At 35.8% G+C, this 20,275-nt stretch overlaps 1 protein-coding gene across 5 annotated transcripts in view; it reads left to right on the top strand.

Annotated features, from left to right (window-relative positions):
- The window catches only part of LOC134796354 (putative polypeptide N-acetylgalactosaminyltransferase 9), a 328,216-nt gene that overhangs the window by 259,916 nt on the left and 48,025 nt on the right, over window positions 1-20,275 (top strand). For all 5 annotated transcript variants that reach the window (XM_063768511.1, XM_063768510.1, XM_063768513.1 and 2 more), the window contains exon 3: window positions 18,744-18,768. The gene's annotated coding sequence lies outside the window, so the exon portion shown is untranslated. The remainder of the gene's footprint in view (window positions 1-18,743; window positions 18,769-20,275) is intronic.

Raw genomic sequence — 20,275 nt, 5'->3', positions numbered from 1 at the left:
AGAGACAGATAGCGTTTCGTTATCGCAGCGCAAACGATCGGCATGTTGGCTACGCACTCAAGGTGCCTAGCCAAGATGACAATTTTTCTTTTTAATTTAATAACCAAATCATTAGGTAAAATTTAGCTGTTCTGGGGGCCTAGCCAAGATGCCAATCGCTTGTGCTCCGACAACGAAGCGCTTTCCGTCTCGATAGAGACATGGCATCTTGGCTAGGCCCCTAGACCAGCTAAATTTAACATAATGATTTGGTTAGTAAATTAAAAATAATACGGTTACTGAAACTATGCGATAGTCAATTTGTAAGATTTTATTCCATAAAATGGGTATGAATTAGACAAGAAACTAACTACTATTACATCTAACACTTTAAACTCTCGCGTTTTGTACACATATTTAATTACACAAACGGGTCTACCGCGATATAATTTCATTGTTTTTACCTTTAATTCCGACGTTTCAGCTGAGTTGCACCAGCTGTGGTCACGGAAAGACTGACGTCCCAACAAATGTCAACGGAGATATTAATAAAACACCACTAAACTACCCGAAATTAATTACAATTCAATTTCAATTTTGCAATTTCTTTGTCTACCCCGAACATTTTTATAAACTAATTTCGGGTAGTTTAGTGGTGTTTTATTAATATCTCCGTTGACATTTGTTGGGACGTCAGTCTTTCCGTGACCACAGCTGGTGCAACTCAGCTGAAACGTCGGAATTAAAGGTAAAAACAATGAAATTATATCGCGGTAGACCCGTTTGTGTAATTAAATACTATTACATCTACCTAACTATACGTAATTAGTACCTATACGGTACCCAGACCACATTTTTATTCGTGGAATATTATTTCGAATAAAAATCATGATTATATTTATTTGATTAAGAATATGTTATTCTCATTCAATTTTTTCTCATACGAATTATTCCCGACCAAAATTATTTGAATATTTTTGACGGGAATAAAATCGAGATGATTTTATTCCGACAAATTCTTATTCAAATAATGATTTTATTCTTGAATGCCCAACACTGGATGTAACCAATTATGTATTTATTTCAATGGTTACCTTCATAAAAAGGGTCCTAATTTTTTTTCTCCATACTGGAATAAGCATATAAATGACATTGCGTACCTACGGGTAAATTTGAATTTTCTCGCATATAGTAAAATCAAATTCTCCATCGATGAAGTAAATTGAAAATGCAGTGTAGAGTATTTGCCTGGCTTCTGTAGATATTTTTTATCGAAAGCTTATCATTATTTTTTATGATTCGAACATGATTTTCGCAAGACACTCCGTAGGTAGTTGAACCAATGTCGTTTACATAAAGAACCTCGACATGTAAGCTTTAAGATTACGTCGAAGATATTTCACTTAAGCGTTTTATGATGTAAGCTTGTACTACGTATACCGCGTATGGCTCTTCATGCAGAGTACATTTGGATAAAGTAGCCTATCTATAAATGATAAATCTTGCACGATGCAAAAAATTGTCATTGCGCTTGAGATTTGAACCACCTACATGAATATATAATAAAAACACAAATGCGTAAAAAAAGTTATAAAACTATAGCCATTAACATGCGGAGATTTCTGGTTGTAAATAAATAACTTCAGATGAAATAGGAATGTTGCCTGTATTTAAAATAAATTGTTTCATACCATGCATGAAATAAAGCAAAATGTAGACAGGAGCATGGTCTAATAAAACATGGTCTTCTATTCCCAGAGTGACACGGGCCTACGTCACAATAACATTGCCACTTTATTTCAACATAACATGTTACATGGGTACATTATACCTATGGTTAATAAGTTTAAATATTTCTTTATAATTTTATAATTTCCATTTATATGTATCTTATCTTAAATTTTACAATAACACGTAATTTTTAATTATTCGTTAGCAATATCTTCCGATTCACGAAAGAAATTTCAGACGTTCGGGTAATTCTGTTTACATTACTGGCAACACAGGCTAGCGCTGTCACATTTGACAATTCGGATCTAGATAACTTCCTGCCCTGACCGTCATCCTTGTCGAACGCGTGTTAATTGTTATTTCCTTCTCGCTCAGTGTCAGCAGTCGCAGTGTTTTCCAAACTTTTCACGTCGTAAGCTTGGTAATAATGTGTAACTGTGAATTAGTTTTTCAAACGTTTGTCTTGTACAGATAAATAAAGTTTAATTTAATACATTAGATTTGTTTTATTTTACTATGTTTCTACATGAATAACTTAAAATGAATGCCGTTAAAATAATTTTCACCGATGGTTAAAATTCTCCCACATTTTAAAGTTTGAGAACCTGTAAACAGCATGATGACGTAGGCCCGTGTCAGTTAGGTCATACGCGAATCTCGGAATAGAGTACCAGGCGGAGTATATTATTATACCATGGACAGGAGTTATATTTAGATACAATTTCTATTTAACTAGCGACCCGCCCCGGCTTCGCACGGGTTAACAAATTATACACATAAACCTTCCTCAAAAATCACTCTATTGATAAGTGAAAACCGCATGAAAATCCGTTCAGTAGTTTTTGAGTTTATTGCGACCATACAAACAAACACACAAACACACAGACGCGGTAGGTGACTTTGTTTTATAAGTTGTAGTGATAAATCGAATAGAACTAAGAAAAATAGGCGACTTGACCGTGACGTCAGTTTATTTTATATGAATTCCATAATGGCAAATCGTTTCATGACAGTTCGAAAAAAGAAACTGATTAGTGATTATAGTAGGAAAGTACCCTATTGAGATAAATTACTGTCTTCAGTAATAAGTACTTTGGCGTTATCGTGTCTTGCTCATCGTTGCAGATTCGGAGAATTTACTGGCCATGAGATATTATCCTTACATGATCCTTGCGGCATTATTTAGCTTCTTTTTGCGAAATATTTTTGGAGATGAGCGATTATTCGGACATTGAACCGCCGTTATTCATCTTCAATAACTGAATTTTTGGACAGCGTGATAATAATCAATAGGTAAAGGTTGTCTGGAAGAGATCGCTCTTAAGCGATAAGACCGCCTGTTGTTACCTCTATTATCTTTGTTTATGTTACTGTACATTTATTGTAAACTACGAGTATGGGAGGTGTGCAATAAAGAGACTATATAGTATTGTATTGTATTATTTTTTATTACCATTACTGCTACCTTGTAGGACTCATTCATACCTACTGTTGTTAGAAATCGTAGGTAATACAATTTCTTATTAGTCGTTGAGAGGACAGATACTGACATTTTATTTGACTATACGACGTACAAGATGTAGTGCATAATTATTTTCCATCGTATTTTCACAGAAACGTACGAAAGTGTCTGCTATTTCAGTCAGTGTCGATACAAAAATTACTGAGGTCCACATCTGTACTCACATTATTGTCATATGTAAGCTGCTTGTAGCGTCAATATCTCAGGGCAAAATATAATCAAGTCAGGCTTTGAGGCTTTACGTATATTTTATGAGAGCAAGTGCTCTTCCACATTGCATATTATGGTTACGACGGTGCTGCCGGCCTAGCCAAAGTTACAATCGCTATCGCTTCGACAACGAAAAGCTTTATGTCTCTCTATCACTCTGCCTTATTAGTGCGACAGTGACAGTTGCGTTTCGATCGCTACGGAGCTTAAGCGATTGGCATCTTGGCTACGCGGCCTGGATCGACAAGTCTGATATATGTTGTACTCTATCTCTCTCTTCCTTCCTAGCCGTATCCGGCAATGGCGACTCCTTCAACAATCCTTATATTCTTATGCTCTACTAACGTCATAGTGTCAGCAATATATCCTACATTTTTACAGTGCACGCTCAGTAAGTAAATATTGATAACCAATGGCATGTAAAAAATAGGCAGCATTTTGAATGCTCCAATTTTGGCTCAGTAGAGTAGTAGTAAGTAGTAGTAAACTCTTTATTGTACAAAAAGTCATTAAAAATAACATAAAATTAGAAGTAATTACAAAGACGAAATTATCCTTTTGAGGGATCTCTTCCAGTTCACCTTTGAGTAGACGAGAGGAGAGAGTGAAAAGAGGGTGACAAATGCAGCAAAATGTACAAGGTACCAGAAAGATAAAGGATATAAATACATACAAAATTTATAGAATAAACATACATATATTACACAAAAAGCAATGGGGAAAATACACACAAAATTGGAAAGAAGTAGAAAAATGTAAAGCAAAATATAAAGTACCTACTTGTTAAGATACAACATCCTATGTATGCCGAATCTTGCTATATGCATGATGACTATGATGACTGATGAGGTAGGATTGCCTATGGACTTCTATTAGGGCTCATTTAGACGGTACAAGAACTTTCATGCAAATTCCATTACATTGCGGTATTTGATCGGTCGGCTGAATTAGATGCAACCTCAGTACAGCAATGTAACTAAACTCGCATGCGAGTTCTCTCACCGTCTAAAAGGGTCGGTTGCACCAAAACCGTCTGCCACAGTTAAAAAATTCGCAAAATTTTATTTAGTTCACTTTGGCGTTGATCAAATTATAAGAAATGATGCAACCGCCACTTGGTCAAATTACGACTTTCACCTACATTATTCCTTGTTTTTGCCAACAAATTTACTCATTCCACTGCTACCATCTTTAAAACCCATGCCGTAAACATATCGTTTCGTAAAAGCCCTTCCACACATCCCATCCATCCTCATCCCGTGTTACGATTATGTCTGGTTGCGGCCTGAATATTCGCAATTGCTATATATTTTTTCGCAAAGCCCCTAGAGGAGTTATCTCGCATCTCATCGATGCTCATACCCTTATTCATACAGCCTAACGCGCTCATTGCCACAGACTATTAGACATTTACTAGAACTATGTGAGCTCTTCAGCGAAGGAAAACGTCGCTTGAAGTATATATCTTTAACTGTATAAGGTTTATTAGTTTTCTCTATAAATTGAAAAGTAATGCTGGTAAAAATTCTAGTACTAAATAATATGGGGGTTTAAAAACGAATATACTTATTGGATATATTTAGTTTAATTTATACAAAATTATAGATGTAATTCTATTTGGTTTAAGGCCTCATTCGATTCAGCCTCAAGGGCTCTTTCACAAATCAGTACAATATTTACAGTGACATCACATCATATAGCGACATTCACATATGTGCTCATTGGGTAAAGTATTTTCGATGGCAGTCAGACAGTAGTACCTATTAGTTACACATCGTGACGTCACACTAACTGCTTCACTTCAGAATTCTAAAGCGGTGAAATAAGCATACGACGTGACGTGACGTCACTTTCAGTGGATTTTCCTTGAATGAATACCACGGTCACAGAAGCATTGAGAATACACCCCCAGGTCCGACTGTGAACTGCGCCGGTCGTCGACTCTCACGGAGGTCGTGACTATTCCGTCTCATGGTATTAATTCTAGACTGCGCTTTTATAGGTATAATGGCGTTGTGGATGAAGGGAATCTGAGGTAACATCTCACTGATAAAATAACAGATGATTACCATCAAACCGACATGATAAAGATAGTTTATTATTCAAGTGCGCTTATGAACGTCAAATAAAGCTACGCCAGCTCTAACCCTACCTCTGTCGGGGTTTGAACCTGAGATCTCCAGATTGAAAGTCGCACGCTCTTACCGCTAGGCCACCAGCGCTCTTCCAGTATCATTCTAATATCGGTTGGATGTGAGTGCACGTTCGAATAGGCCCGATACATATACATACTTACGTAAAGCTAAATTATACTTATAAAATTTATAACCCTCCACGCTACTACGTGTCGATGATTAAATCCAGCTGAATAACTTTAAACGTCATAAAATCACGTTAATGGATTTACTATGACGGTTTAATTGCGACTTGTCCCCAAAACGACTGAAACGATAATTTAACTCACGAGGGACGATCGTTCCAAGTTACGATATTAGTACCATTACGGGAATGGGGTTGGATTCCGGATATCGCAGAAAACTAGTGAAGTTGTAGATAGACTTGGTTATGTGGGAGTGAAATAATACACATAAGTATATTTAGTAGTTGACTTTGTTCGTTGCCGTCAAATGAATTACCGTAAAACGGGGTCAACAGAAATCGCGGGGTGAATAGAGAAATTTTGAACTTTTTCTTTCAAGTTGTTATATTTAAAAACGTACTTCTCTAAAATTAGATTTTTTGGAATGCGTATAAAGTAGACTATTTATTCTCTACATTGATATCAAAAGAACTTAATCAAACTACCTAAAGGTTAGATTTTTTTGACTCTAAAGTAAGGTCTCGCCGAGGTAAGAAATGAAGCCTGTCTGAACTTTGTTCTAGCGGTAAATGTTTTGACATTAACTAAGTAAAAGTTAGCTAACCTTGTAATATAGTATCTGTAGTACCTAAATAATAAATAATATGACTAAAATTTTCTCTATAATAAAGCATTTTTTTGCAAAAAACCAATAACAAGCAAATTTACGTGATAAAGGGGTCAGTGGACACGCATATGGGGTGAACAGTTACGCCATAGGGGGTGATTAGATACAACAAAGGGGTGTAAAGACACGCCTTGGGGGTTAAAAGACACGAAAAAATAATTTTGTGTCACATAGCTGTTTAACAGATATATATACCATTTGCCAATAGAGTATCCACATAATAATGACCAAATTCGAAAAAATCGTGTCTTTTCACCTCGTTTTACGGTATAAAGAACTGGCTTCTGCCCGCCGCCCGCTGATGATTGATAGAATCTGACATTAAGTAAGGACATAAGGCCCCGGGCCTCAATTTATCTCCATACCAAAATTCACGTAAATTGGTTCAGCGGTTTAAACGTGAAGATTTTAGTTTTGACATCGCATAGCACTATCGCCATCTAAGAAGGTCAAAATAACCTCTAAGCATCTGATATGACAATCTAAAACAATTACGATAATCGAAAATTTGTGTAGCAACCAGTCTCTCTCATTTACTGAATTCTGCTGCTACTTAATTCTGAAAAAAAAAACGTATTTTCACCTACCACTTAGAGTTAGACCGAGAAGTTGCTAATGAAATAATTTCATAGTTGAAAATAACACTTGCACTGCGTGGGCTATCAAAATCTCTGCAGACTTTTCTTTGTCTAACTCTAGCTACACTCCCTAAAATAAATTAAACCCGGAATACCTAATAGGCTTTTAATAGTTTCCCACATACTAGTTCGCCTAAAACACGAACAGCTCTGATTCCAACAAGATAAAAGCAATTATCATTCCAGTATACTTTCATTTGCACTCTTTGGCCCATTGACGACGCATTGAGTAAATTTATTTAAGATTTTACTACCCCAACAACGGTAAAAACCAAGTATAAGAGCCGTATGCGTATTTTTAGGTATCGCAAATTTGGATTAAGATGTCAACCGTGATCATGAAATAGTATTATGTGTCCTGAACAAGACGACGAAGGTTGTGGTTCTGAAGTATGAGCATTATTTTGTGGCTAAAACTCGCAATGGAAAAGTTGAGAAGTTTTTCGAGACGCAAGAATTTTGCTTGATGGATGTACATTCTTGTTTTTATTCAATCATTTCAAATGATAAAGAAGGCATGTTCAAGGTCTACAATTAAGGACTTTGCAAAGAAACGTAAGTATGTACAAAAAAAAGTACTGAACCACCTTTGAGGTATGACTTATTAAACGAATAAACAAAAAAGAATCATCAAAATCAATTTATATTAAGTGACCGAGTAATTCCTGGTAAATATACAAATTATTCAGTAGTATTTACTAGCAAATGAAATTCGGTCCATTAAACACGGAAACAATAATGTTTGTTAAGTACAAAGGTTCTATATCAATAGGTATTTTTGCGCGTTATGAGCCAGGTACGATACACGTGTGCTGACGATAAACTGGGTCAATAAAGCCTATAACGTCCCTCATGTAAAGGAGTTGCTTTTTATGAACGTAGCGTTGATAGACAAGGTTAGAACAGTTTGGTAGTAAAACGCTGCCATCTTTGAAAAGAAAAAGCGCACGTTTCGTCAATTTATTGACCTAGCTTATAAATGAATTGGTAAAACGAATATATCTATAATACAGTATGCTGATGGTATAGGTAGTTAGTCTTCTGAAGGTGACAATCTCTATACATAGTGTTCAAAAATCGATGATAGTGATGATTTTGGTGGAATCGAACTGTGAAAATCTTATGATGAATCCTCCATTGCAGCCACGTAATTTCCCGTCCGAAAACTAGTCTTTCGATAAAAAATCCTTTGGAGATCATCAACTAAAAAGCAGTTACAGAATTTGTGACACTGCTTACAATGTATGATTAAATTTGAATTGCCGAGATTTTAAATAGTAAAAACGACAATCAAGTATCAAGTGCATCTTTGAAAGAATTAACTAAGGCAATTTAGGGAAATATTCATCATCATCATATATTTAAGAGTTTGACTCTTGTCGATGGAGCGATATCCATGCATGATTGTTAGGGTTTCTGGTTTTTCGACCTTTTTTATTTCTCGAGGCACGGGAATTCTCGACCAGGCGGCTTAGCACGGTCGCGTTTTTATCCCTTGTCACCATGCCTGTCACGTTCTAACAAGTATGTAAGTGCGAAAGGGACGCGCATAGTGATAGTCGATAAAAATGGAACCGTGCTGAGCCCGCTGGATTTCTCGAGTTTCTCGAGTATCTCGAGAAATTTTGAAAGTGTCAAAAAACACCATGTTATTTTCAATTTTTTGCTTTATTACAAATCAGACTCATAGGAGTGGTAGGTGAGATCAATAATAAAACAAATGGCAATTTTTTAGCTACCAAAAATTGCACTTAATAATCAAAACTCAACAACAAAAGAAAACTAAGTATAGGTGCAGGCGTGCGCGCCGCCGATGTGATATGCTAATAGTGTATTAATTTCTTTAGGTATTTAACAAAATGTAAATAAACCACAATATGGTATTTTATTAGGCAAGAATATTCAAGTTTTTTTAAGTAATATCATAGAGAAAAAAATACATAGATTGCTCACTCCATACATCAGTTTTGGTACCAAAAAGACTAATATTTTCATAGTCGACATCTAGCATCGGTGCTACATCTATTGTCGCTTGACAGTACTACTACGCTACTTAGCAGTGCTGATAATTCCGCTACTCGATGCTAGATGTCGACTATGAAAATATTAGTCTTTTTGGTACCAAAACTGATGTATGGAGTGAGCACTCTTGTCTTACTATATTTCTCTATGGTAATGGGAATACGTACTCAACGTAACCTCGAAGCTGCTAACATTGTGCTATTTTGCTAATAGGAATATATCGGGATGATTTGATTTATCAATAGTAATTTAGTTTTGTAATATTTTGTATTACATGGCCATATAATTCGTTTTTTAGCGTAAAAAGAAAATAAGCGATCTTGGCGTATATTTTTAATGAAAAACACTTTTGATATAAGAATTGTAAATCATATACGATCATTTTCTGTCAGTTTCTAAATTGTTAAAGCGTTTTTCAATAAAAAAGACACGTCAAAATTGTTGACCTTTTTCGTTTTCTAATGCTAAAAAAACGAATTATAGTAATAAACGTAAAACGAGACAAATTATTTAGATATGTAAAGGTAGTAGATTTAAAGTAAAATGGATCAAAGCAGTTCTTTATTTGGTTGGTTAACTAATAAATGTGTTAGGTATGTACCTGAAAATGTAAAAAAAAAAACATTGTTTACATTTATTTAACTGCTTAAAGAAATACACCATAGACACATCACGTCAATATACGCGTGTTTCTTGTTACTTATCACAAGAGATTTATTTCTCGAGTTCTCGAGGCATTGAGATTTTTTTTCCCGTCTCGACGAAGGACAAATTTCTCGAGATTTCTCGCCTCGAGAACTCTCGAGCAGAAACCCTAATGATTGTGGAGAAGACTCCGGGAAGACCAAGGAGAATACATGATCAAGTAAAGGAAAAGCTCGACGTCGCGTCGTATCAGGCTGTCAAGGAGAAGACAGAGGACCGACATGAATGGGAAAATATTAAAAAGCCGTAACTGGCGGTATCGTGTAACAACATCATGTCATGCGTTTGTTTTCAAATCAACCAGCTGACATTCTCTACACATATACTTACGCAGTTGAAGCGTGTAAATCGAACGAAGCAGGGAAAGGGAGCTCCACTCGACACTAAAAAGTAACATGACGCTTACAATGCCTTTGGTTGATACTTCTATTCAGAATGAAGGAATAAAGTGTATGTATTCCGTACGTGACACGGTGCGCCGTAAACTTGAGTTGATGGCAATGAGGCAGGATCGATCAGCTTAAACTCCTTGGACTACGTTTTGTTCTTTTGGAGTCAAGAATACAATGTCTTATGTAGGTTAAGTAAAGATTGGATCGGGCTCAGTCTAGATTCATCGCGGAAGACGGTTTTAAACCGTTTTTAAGAGTCTTTTTACTTTGCTGTTTTCTTTGAAAATCTCATAAGCTTCATTCAGGACCTGAATTAGAGATTAGTGAGTAATTATTCTAGAATTTACTTTTTACGCATAAATATATAATTCCTGCACAACTCGTGAATTTAAGCATGTGTTATGACTTATGGCTCATTTAGACAGTGCAATACATTGCGGTATTTGATAGGTCGGCGAAATTTGATGTAGTCTCAATAATCCAAAATTTAACTAAACTCGTATTTGAGTTCGCGCGCCGTCTAAATGAGTCCTTACATAAATTAGTGCCACTTCAACATAAAGACTTAGTCATGCAGCAAGAAGTCATTTTCATTTCACATCTGATTTCTTTAACAGTGAGGTTAAAAACAAAACATTGTTTTTAGGTTTCACTGTTATTTGTCAATTTATAAACCGTATTGCAACGATATAAGATCTACCGTGAGTCAGATAAGAATATTGCTTTTAGTACTGTACAAAATAGGAAACATAAGCTGAACATACATTTTGTCCAGCGGAATAGAACAAATACGAATCGCGCGCTTGAAGTAACTTAGTACTAGCAACAACGCTCTTAGCTCCCCATATGTGGACCTTATTGTCTATCCAATAGAGCTTACGAATTGTCAAGTAGATAACAGTAACAGGACTAAAGCGGCCGGATAATAAGGTTCACCCGCTTGAAATACTAGTGTGCGGGTAAACGTCAAATGTACATACAGTGACTTGTCCGTGTGTTATGTGTTTTAGCCAGTGATCCGCGGCATTTGAGGTGGCATTCCAAATGCTTTTCAAGCTTCAGCCTATATTTGTGTTGGACATTTTAACATCGGTCACGGGTGCCCTCGGCTACTCTCTTTGATGTTTTCCTCAACATGTACCTCTAAACTGTCAAGTATCACGTGCTGAAGTTGACAATCGGGCTATCACAAAAAGTATGGCGCCGTGCAAAGTGGTCTACGAGCCTAGTTGGTAGTGACCCTGCCTACAAAGCAGGAGTGAAGAGCAGAGTAGTTGGTGTAGTTAACAACACTTTAAGCATACCATGATATCAGTCTATTGTTGATTTGCTACGAACCTCGAGGCCAATTTACATTGGTCACTCTAAAAACTTGGCTCCCTTGCACAGCTAAAGAGGATGCACTTTTAGCTAAACAAACTGCGTCCCTGTTGGTGTCAATCTCGTATCTCGCCTCATCAGCTTTTTGGCAGCGGCGGTGATACCGGCGATACTTTCATCTTAGCTTAGCGAATATCCTGCCAACATCGCTAGTCACTTGTTTCTTAATTCAGTCAACATCATGCCAACATCGTTCTTAGTTAACTTTTCTTTCTTTTCTACATACACCCAAGCAATTTCATTTCACAGCGAAGGACTGTAGAAATTTCCTCTTCATTATCTTGTATTAAGTTGTTGCTTTTTGCGATATAAGTATAAGGTTATTGTTAAGCATCTAATTTAATTCAGTAATCATACATAATTTTAAAATGTTGTCTAAATTCATTATAACTACCCACCAAAGTATTCTCTAACAAGGTTAAGTAGGTTAAAGTAGACAATAAATTCCCAAAATAGAAAAGAGAGATAATAATTTGCTAGTTGATGATATTCTCAAATGACAGATTAACATTTTCCTGAAACGCTTAAAAACCTTTTTATAACGACGCGGGTGAAATAGAATGTCTCTATGAAAGCGAGGTAAAATGTGAATTTTAGAGTTCCCAGTAGGTACGTCATTAACATAAGCGTTGTATTTTTTACGCTGCAACGTCTCCGTCATACTTTAGAAAATATTATGACATAATCCTTTTTAAATGTACGTGATTCGGTCCAAAGGAATGAAAAAGTTTGCGAAATAACGTTGGGGAATGAGCAAGCGCTTCTTATTCAAATGCAATTCCGCGAAATGTCGCAAGACGTGTTAGAAAAATCCTCTTTGCGGATTCAATACGTTCCAGTTTTCAATTTCAAATTACACGGTGCCGTTCGAGTATACGTAAATCGTCGATCCGAAACGAAATCGAATTTTTAATAGAACACTATCGGCTCGTCCAATAAATCTCCTCAAATCCCGAGATCTGGCGACATCTGGCGACTGGAGCGTATCCAAGACCAACCAATTGGTACACGATACGTCGAATCGGATAAATTATGTATAAGCGCTCCTTGAGCGTACGTTGGGAAATCGGAAGTCGCGTTTGCGAATTTGTAACTATCTTGCGATACATAAATATATATTTATCGGGTTATTATTAGTATTTGAAAGATTACTTGAGCAGAACTAGTTTCTGATAGATCCTTTTTCCAGTAGACTATTATCCATATACATTACATTTCTTTATCGTCTCAAGTATTAATGAATCAGAAAATTTCCAAGAAATTAAATATCGAGTAGATTCCAAATCTGTTGACGATTTAGAAATCACTCACGAAAGCATAAAAGTGAAACATCATAAAGGAAGCCAATGGTCAAAGAAATATACGTTGGAATTGGATCGCATCATAAAAAATGTATGTGCAGACATATAAATCTTAGCATTTTCCTATGTCAAAGCTAATAGACTGATGGAGCTCCGTGTAAAAAGAGAGGCACACGACTCGTCTCGTCGTGATTTATCTACCGATAGACAAAATTTATTACCGGCGTTCTATTTGCTAAATTTTGAACAAGGAAATAGAAATCTTATGAAAATAACAAGGATATTAGATTACGCCGTGACATCATGAGGGGTGTTTTATTGGCTTCTAAATCAGGAAATGACATGGAAAATCTGTTTTTCGTGTTTGAATGATTTAGGATTCGGGATAAGGAAGAAGTGGAACATGTACGAAAATGGAACAAGTTACCTGTAGCTGAGTTATCATCCATCATTTATGTATGGCGAGGGAAGTATAAGAAGGTATTCCTTTCTTCCACTTATCGTCAGTTAGCTTTTGTGATGTTGTTTCTGTTTGATTAACGAGGTAAGGTAAAGGAGTATTAAGTCTTCATAAATAAGATCTTAATATTGAAAATGTATTTTCTTCGATCAATATTTAGGAAGGTTATTTTACACAAGTTAAGTTGATTAAAATTACCTTTTAATTGCAATATTGGTATTTTTTAATGTCATTGAAGAGTTTCTATCTATGAATCTTCTTCTCTCTAAATAATCGGACGTAGTTATCTCAATTTTTTCATTTTTCATCTTTATCTTCGTGTATCGCATTCCTTTTTGTTTGAGGAGTTGATTTTATTATCTTAAAGATACAAATGTCATTTCTAGTTTTTTGTTTTAGTTTCAATACTCTTAACTAGTTTTCAAAAATCGTTTTCTTTATCGTACTTATATGAATAAAATTTTGTAACAGAAACCAATTAAACCCTGCAACATTACAGCGCCTTTCGAAATAACTCGTAAATAGCAAAATCATAACGAATTTATCACGAACAATCGTTTCGCAAAAATGAAAACAATTTCTCGCCACTGTTCGCCTAATAGGATTTTCTTCGAATTTTTGTTCTTTCCCTCCGACTACTTCGTACGTAATATTTAGGTCAGTATGAATAGCACGTACGGTACCGAAGTTGCTCAAATGAAATAAAACGGAATGCCGTTCAATTCGTTTTTCCTTCGGCGTTCTAGTTAATGCAGGAGGCGATTTCAGAAAATTTGTTTACGGTTTTCAATTCAGTTTCCAGTAGTCGGTACCTACCTAGTTGCTTTAACTTGGTTAAATGGTAGCAATTCTGTATATTACAGTTGCACTTTAAGTTGTATAAAGGAAAAAATCGGGACATAATTGAAACGAAAATTCCAATTAATATCTTGTGGCCCATCATACAAGGTAAATTGGCAATCGAATTTGAATCAATGGTTTTAGAAAACAGTGTTGAATTTGTTTGGTTTTAAAATCGAACGAAACAAAACAATATCAACTCTGTTCCATTTTATTTTTATTTATAACTCATTGGAGGTAATTTTGTTTTATTTTTATTTGTTTAATTGGATAATGGTAAGCATTTGGCCACAATCTCACCTGATGGTAAGTGCCGATGCGGTCTAGGATGGAGCATGCTTACCTAAAAGATGTCTATGTCTCTCGATTTGACAAGATCCAATTATAGTTTTTATTCAGTTGACTGGTTTTACTAACCAGTTTGTCTGATCAGTAAATGATAAATGTAGAGCTATGTTTGCCCTGTACACATATACCTATTTCTTTCCTCGTATAAAATAGAGCCTTGAGCGCTTTCATTAAAATAAATGCGCTTTTGCTACACATTTGAAAAATCTACATAACTTTCACATAAGCAAGGCTTTCTTTCAATTTTTATGAGAAATTTCTCGTTGTAACGCCTCGGAATGACGCCCAAGTGTCAAGTGTGAGCGATAGTAGTTAATTTTATTTACTAGTCGCAGTTAGTACTTCTTCTTGTTCGAGCTTTAGTGCTGTGATATTTGCATTCCTTTTATTATTCTAATGCAAGCCATTTGAGCTAGTCTTATGTTAACAGTATATCAGTATGTTACCTCAACTTCATACGTACTCAAGTATCTGATACGCACAACTAATTGTGCGGATTGAATTAATTCAATTTATCTCCTCTCCTCTCTTCCTAAAAACGTTTTGCTACAAATGTAGGCCAAATTTTCTTCCTTTCAGAGGGAATTTGCTGGACCCTTATCTCTGGCCTTGACTTGGGACTCTGACATGCTCGTTTCAAATCCGCTCATATTTAGTATCCTTGTCCTTGACTCATCCATTGGTTCTGTTGGAGTTAGATGATTTTGAGTTAGTTTTACTATCAAGCAGGTATAAGCATCCTGTTTGTCGATGTATTTGTAGAATATTTTCTTTCTACTCTCTCTTTTCCATCTTCCTCTTTTTTGTTTCTTTTGGACCGAGGACAGTAAGATGTTGCACGCCTTATATAGGCAATGAAAAGTCTTGGAAGAAAAATTTTCCTTTTACATTTCTGTAAAATTTAATCTACTTGCTTTAGCGACTCGCTCACATTTCGTCCCTTGTCCTTCACGCAGAGATTTCAACGTGCTCGGTTCATATCCGTCGCGGAGCTCCAATAAATCAAGCGGCGCCGAGCAAGCACTTCCGACCCCCAACCGGACTCTTATATTGGGGGGACCATTTATTCCAGGTTCCGACGAGGATGATTCATAATTGCGGGCATGTGTGGACAAGTTGCGATTGCGGTTGCCCACCATATAAGAAAAAATGGCAGTCAAATTTTAATCGACGGTATTAGAAAATATAATTGAATTTGTTTCATTTTAAAATCGTATGAAATATAACGAAAGCGGGTTGCTTTATGTAGTAATGTTTCATATAGTAATGATTCAAATTTCCTTGGAGGTAATTTGTAGGTACTAGTATTATGCCTTATGACTGTACTGTAGGACGCTAGGGGTTGAAATCGTCCTGATAAAACCTGGGATCTCCTTTTGGCAACTTGATCCCTAGAATACCGCAAACACTAGTTGTTACAAAAGCGATGGCAATCTGACCCCACAATTTATGTATGTATGTATGTCACTTTATTGCACATAAACAGGTTTACATAAAACGGACAAAACAAAACAAAAATTAAAATGTTATATACAAAGGCGAACTTTAGGTTCTAGTTATTAGTTTAGTTAGTGTGGTGTCCTCGTGATGTTATTTACCGATGAGGTACCTTTCTAAATGAACGGTTTTTAATTCAAACATTTTCAAATCCATTGTTACAATAGTCAAATTACACTAACACGATTTTATTTACTTTCTTTTTCACTTCTTTAGATTAACTTCCTTTTTAAAATCCTATTCATATCATATATCCTGCCATTTTATACTTGCACTACGATTACCCTCTGAATAAGCACTATTAGCCTTTTAATCAGCAATCATATTGAAAAACTCGACTAGTCTATTCAATGATCACGTAAAGGCCCCTCCACACTCATTTCATTACTAACTGCATTCCCGCTAGCTCGGGGCGTCTCGAGGGTGCTTTTCTCGTTACGCCCGCCCATTAGGCCGTTGCAAACCGCTTGGATTTTAGGTGTTGAATTTAATGAAATATCTACCTTAGCTGAGACAATTTAAAGTTCAAATTTGAACATTTTGAGTGCGTTCAAAGTTTAGACGTTTACCTGTATGCAATAAACAAGATACTCCTGATGTGCTATGACTAAGAGTTAATTGACAGTTGCGATGTTTGATACCTACAGACTTATTAATAAACGTTTACAAACTCGGAGTACAATATATTCTGTGTCTTGTTATTACTGTTATTAGTAGAAATGTTGAAGTGACAGAAAAGGACAGCCGAATTCAAGGCCACCCATCTTAAAAGCCGTCAACACACTTTTAACGCCTCTGGTGTTGTAGGTGTGCATAGGCGATGGTGATTGCTTACCATCAGGCGATTCATTTGCTCGATTGCTACATCATAAAAAAGTACTTTGTAATATTTTTAATTACTTATCTATAATCTGTATCTTTAGGTATTTAATTAAAAGTAAACAAATAACTTGAACATTTTCGGTTAGTCATTTCGCTATACAGCGCGGGAATGCTGCCTGCGCGATGGGCACCTTGCCGAGGGGCCTAGGCTTAGAAGGTAGGTTTTAGGCATTTTTATTTTTTTGTTAGGTATAGTTTTAGTTATTTTATTTTATAAGGTACTTAAGTATTCAGTTTGTATTATTTTCTTTAAATAAACAATGGTGTTTTCGGGTAACTACCCGAAAACATCATATATTGGTTAACCAGCCAAATACAAAACCGTCTGGATCTATCACTGAACGACCTGACCTTAACCTACATTATTTGATCGTGAAATGTTTTCATCTACCCTCAACTGGCTTTAGGAGCCATTTGAGGGTAGATTTTGTTTACTTTTATTTAAATACCCAAAGATACAGACTATAATTTTTCAAATGTATATTTTATTATTTCACAGCTTGAATTATTATCGAACAATAATACCATTATGTAGGAGTTACTAAAAGCAACACCATCAAAAGACACGTTTAATTCAAATGGAATATTTTACCTCATTGATATCGATCGTCCCGTACTCAGTATCGGCTCGGAAAGGATTAGTACAATCAAATTATCGGCCGCTGACCTTTATAGACCGTTCCATTTCATTCCTGCGTTGTTCTACACTATATTTTTGTATAACTAGCAATCTTATTAAATAAATAGGTTTTATAGTACTTTTTTATTTGAATGTTTAGTGAATGTTACATGATTGGTTGAACTTTAAAGAGCGCAAAGATATGTACGGAATAGACAAATATGGGAAAACCTCAACAAGAATCGTGCCAATTTACATGATAGAAGCAATTTATTGGCCAAAATAGGAATGTTTCTCAATCTTGCATGCATGTTATGGTTTAAGGCACAAATTCAGAAGTAAATTTAAACAAGCACATTATTTCCTTTATACCTTGCAGATGTAAAAGATGACTTCAAGAACTGTCACAGTTCTTACAGATAGCGCTGGTATTTAAAACACAGTAAAACCCACTTAAGAAAACTCTGATATTTCTGATGTCAAATACGCATCTTGAGCGTGAAAACGTATTAATCATGAAAAAATGTATGGAAACATGTAGCAAAATCATATTTCATGTGATCGTATTAAGCGAGTTCAACTGAATTATACAAAAAAAGCTGATAAACATTATCTTTAAACATCACGAGTTGGAGATTTTAATAACACCAAATTCGAAATGTCAGTTGGCATACCAGCAACAAATGAAAATTCTCCAAGCGTAAAGCGAAATTCAGAAAATTCAAAACATGTTACTTTAGCGGAAAACAGAATGGCCAAGTAATTTACAATAAATCAAGAGGCTCGGGTGGCATTTTTTTGGCATTCCGCCTTACTCATTAACAGCTCACTGGCAGGCGGTGGCGCGAATCTTTTCCATGGGATTTATGGGCCTGAACCGAGTGGAATAGATAATATATTGTCGTGAGGATGACTTTATAACGTAATAATAATTGTTATATGTAATTTTTCTGTGTAGGTAATTAATGAGTGAAATCGTTTTTCCTTTTTAACATAATATTTTATCCAGGTAAAATCTTTGTTTACCTATATAAAGTTCTGTCAGTTTTGACTACTTTGTTTGTTCTTTCGTATCAATTATGTTAGACTAAATGCCTTATTTCGAATATGTGACTATCCCTCTTATCGAACAACACATCAATGTGTATCTAACCTTACATCAATTTGATACACAAAACTAATAAAGTACGTCAATAACCATCAATAATATGACCGTTCTATTGTCCACAGAGCCGTGAGCGGAGTAGACATAAAGGTAAGTTCCTAAAAAAACACATCAACGTCTTGATTCTGATCGCCGAATAAACTCCCGTCAAAGAAGAACCATTGTAAGTCAGAAAAAACATTACAAGTCTTGACTAATGTTGGTAGGAACTCGAGTATTTTGAGTCTATATTTGGGGAACTCGGTTCGTTTTTAAGAGACTGCGCTAAAAAAAACTTCCGAGTCTTTTAAATCGAGTGCTTTTGAGCATTTTTTAATGCAGCTCAAAATGTTTCAAGCCTTCGAATAAAGACTCCGTCAACAATATTGTAGGTTTTATCTAATTACTAGTAGCAGTAAAGAAAATAGGCGTTATTGTGTGGTGTACTTGGCTTACCTAACCCATTAATTTTACGTGTAGATTTGTTGAGATTTTGTTTTTTTTTGTAAAAAAACGAGAGTTCTCTATAAAATTGCTCAGGTCTCTACGAACGACTCGAAGCTCTAACAATTTGAAAAGAACTCGAGTTTCGACTTAATTATATGAGTCTGAAAAACACAGTCGAGTCCTTAGCAGAGGATTCAAAAGACTCGAGTCTTGACCTGAAAATCACAGTAAAAGAGTAAATAAAAATCACATTTATATTGCCGACTTTGAGTCCACCGCTCGCTAGGCCATAGAAATACGGCTCCAGATTGAACGAGACAAGAGGGAAACGCCATTAAGCATTTTCAATAAAGGGCAGGTTCATGTCAATTTTTTTTCGGCCCTTAATCGGCCGTCGGGAGTGACGGCCGATCGGCCACGAATTCAATCAATTGACCTGAACGCGGCTAACCGTTAGGGAGGGATGCCGACTTTTTTAGGAAATACGGGGTTGGTTTTTTTAGGTGATACAGTGGCTTTCCATCAGAGAAGGATCCTTATGCTCCATAGGACCCTTTTCTGTTAGAAAGGTCCTTATGCACATAAAGCATAAATGCCCGTTTCTGTTACAAAGCCATATTATATATATGCAACTGTACTCATTACTGTGAGCAACTTTTGTTATGAGAGCAACCCTGAAATCGAAATAAAAAAATCTGTGTTTGATACTAAAATTCCATTCGACAATAGCAATTTTAATGTCGCTGCTACAGTAAAAGTTGATTATACTAAAGAATAAAACCGCGTACATCTTGTATCACCCAAAAAAATGACGCCTAATAAGGTGCAACACAACCTAGTGAAAACCTGACAATAGTTTGTGCAGGATCGTGAAAGAACTGGATTTAACTATTTTTCAATTCGGGTTTTTTTCTTATATACAGGGTGGAAAGGCACGACGATCCTTCCCGGAAGTATTAGGTCGTTTAAGTGATACAGAGACTATTGGTAATGGTAAGAATCGTTAATTGAGTAAAAAATAAAAATTGCAAAAATACTACTTTTTAACTGTGGTGATAACCCAGCATGCAGCAGTGCATGTGCACATGACGGCTAGATTAAGGACCTCCGTCGGGAAAGCTCGGGACTTTACACTTTTTTCCGATCGTTGACAGTATCGCAATGATGTATG

The sequence above is a fragment of the Cydia splendana genome, chromosome 13 (genome assembly GCF_910591565.1).
Source record: "Cydia splendana chromosome 13, ilCydSple1.2, whole genome shotgun sequence".
Classification (NCBI taxonomy): domain Eukaryota; kingdom Metazoa; phylum Arthropoda; class Insecta; order Lepidoptera; family Tortricidae; genus Cydia; species Cydia splendana.
The sequence above is the reverse complement of the archived record's forward strand: the minus strand, read 5'-3'. Positions and strand labels throughout refer to the sequence as shown.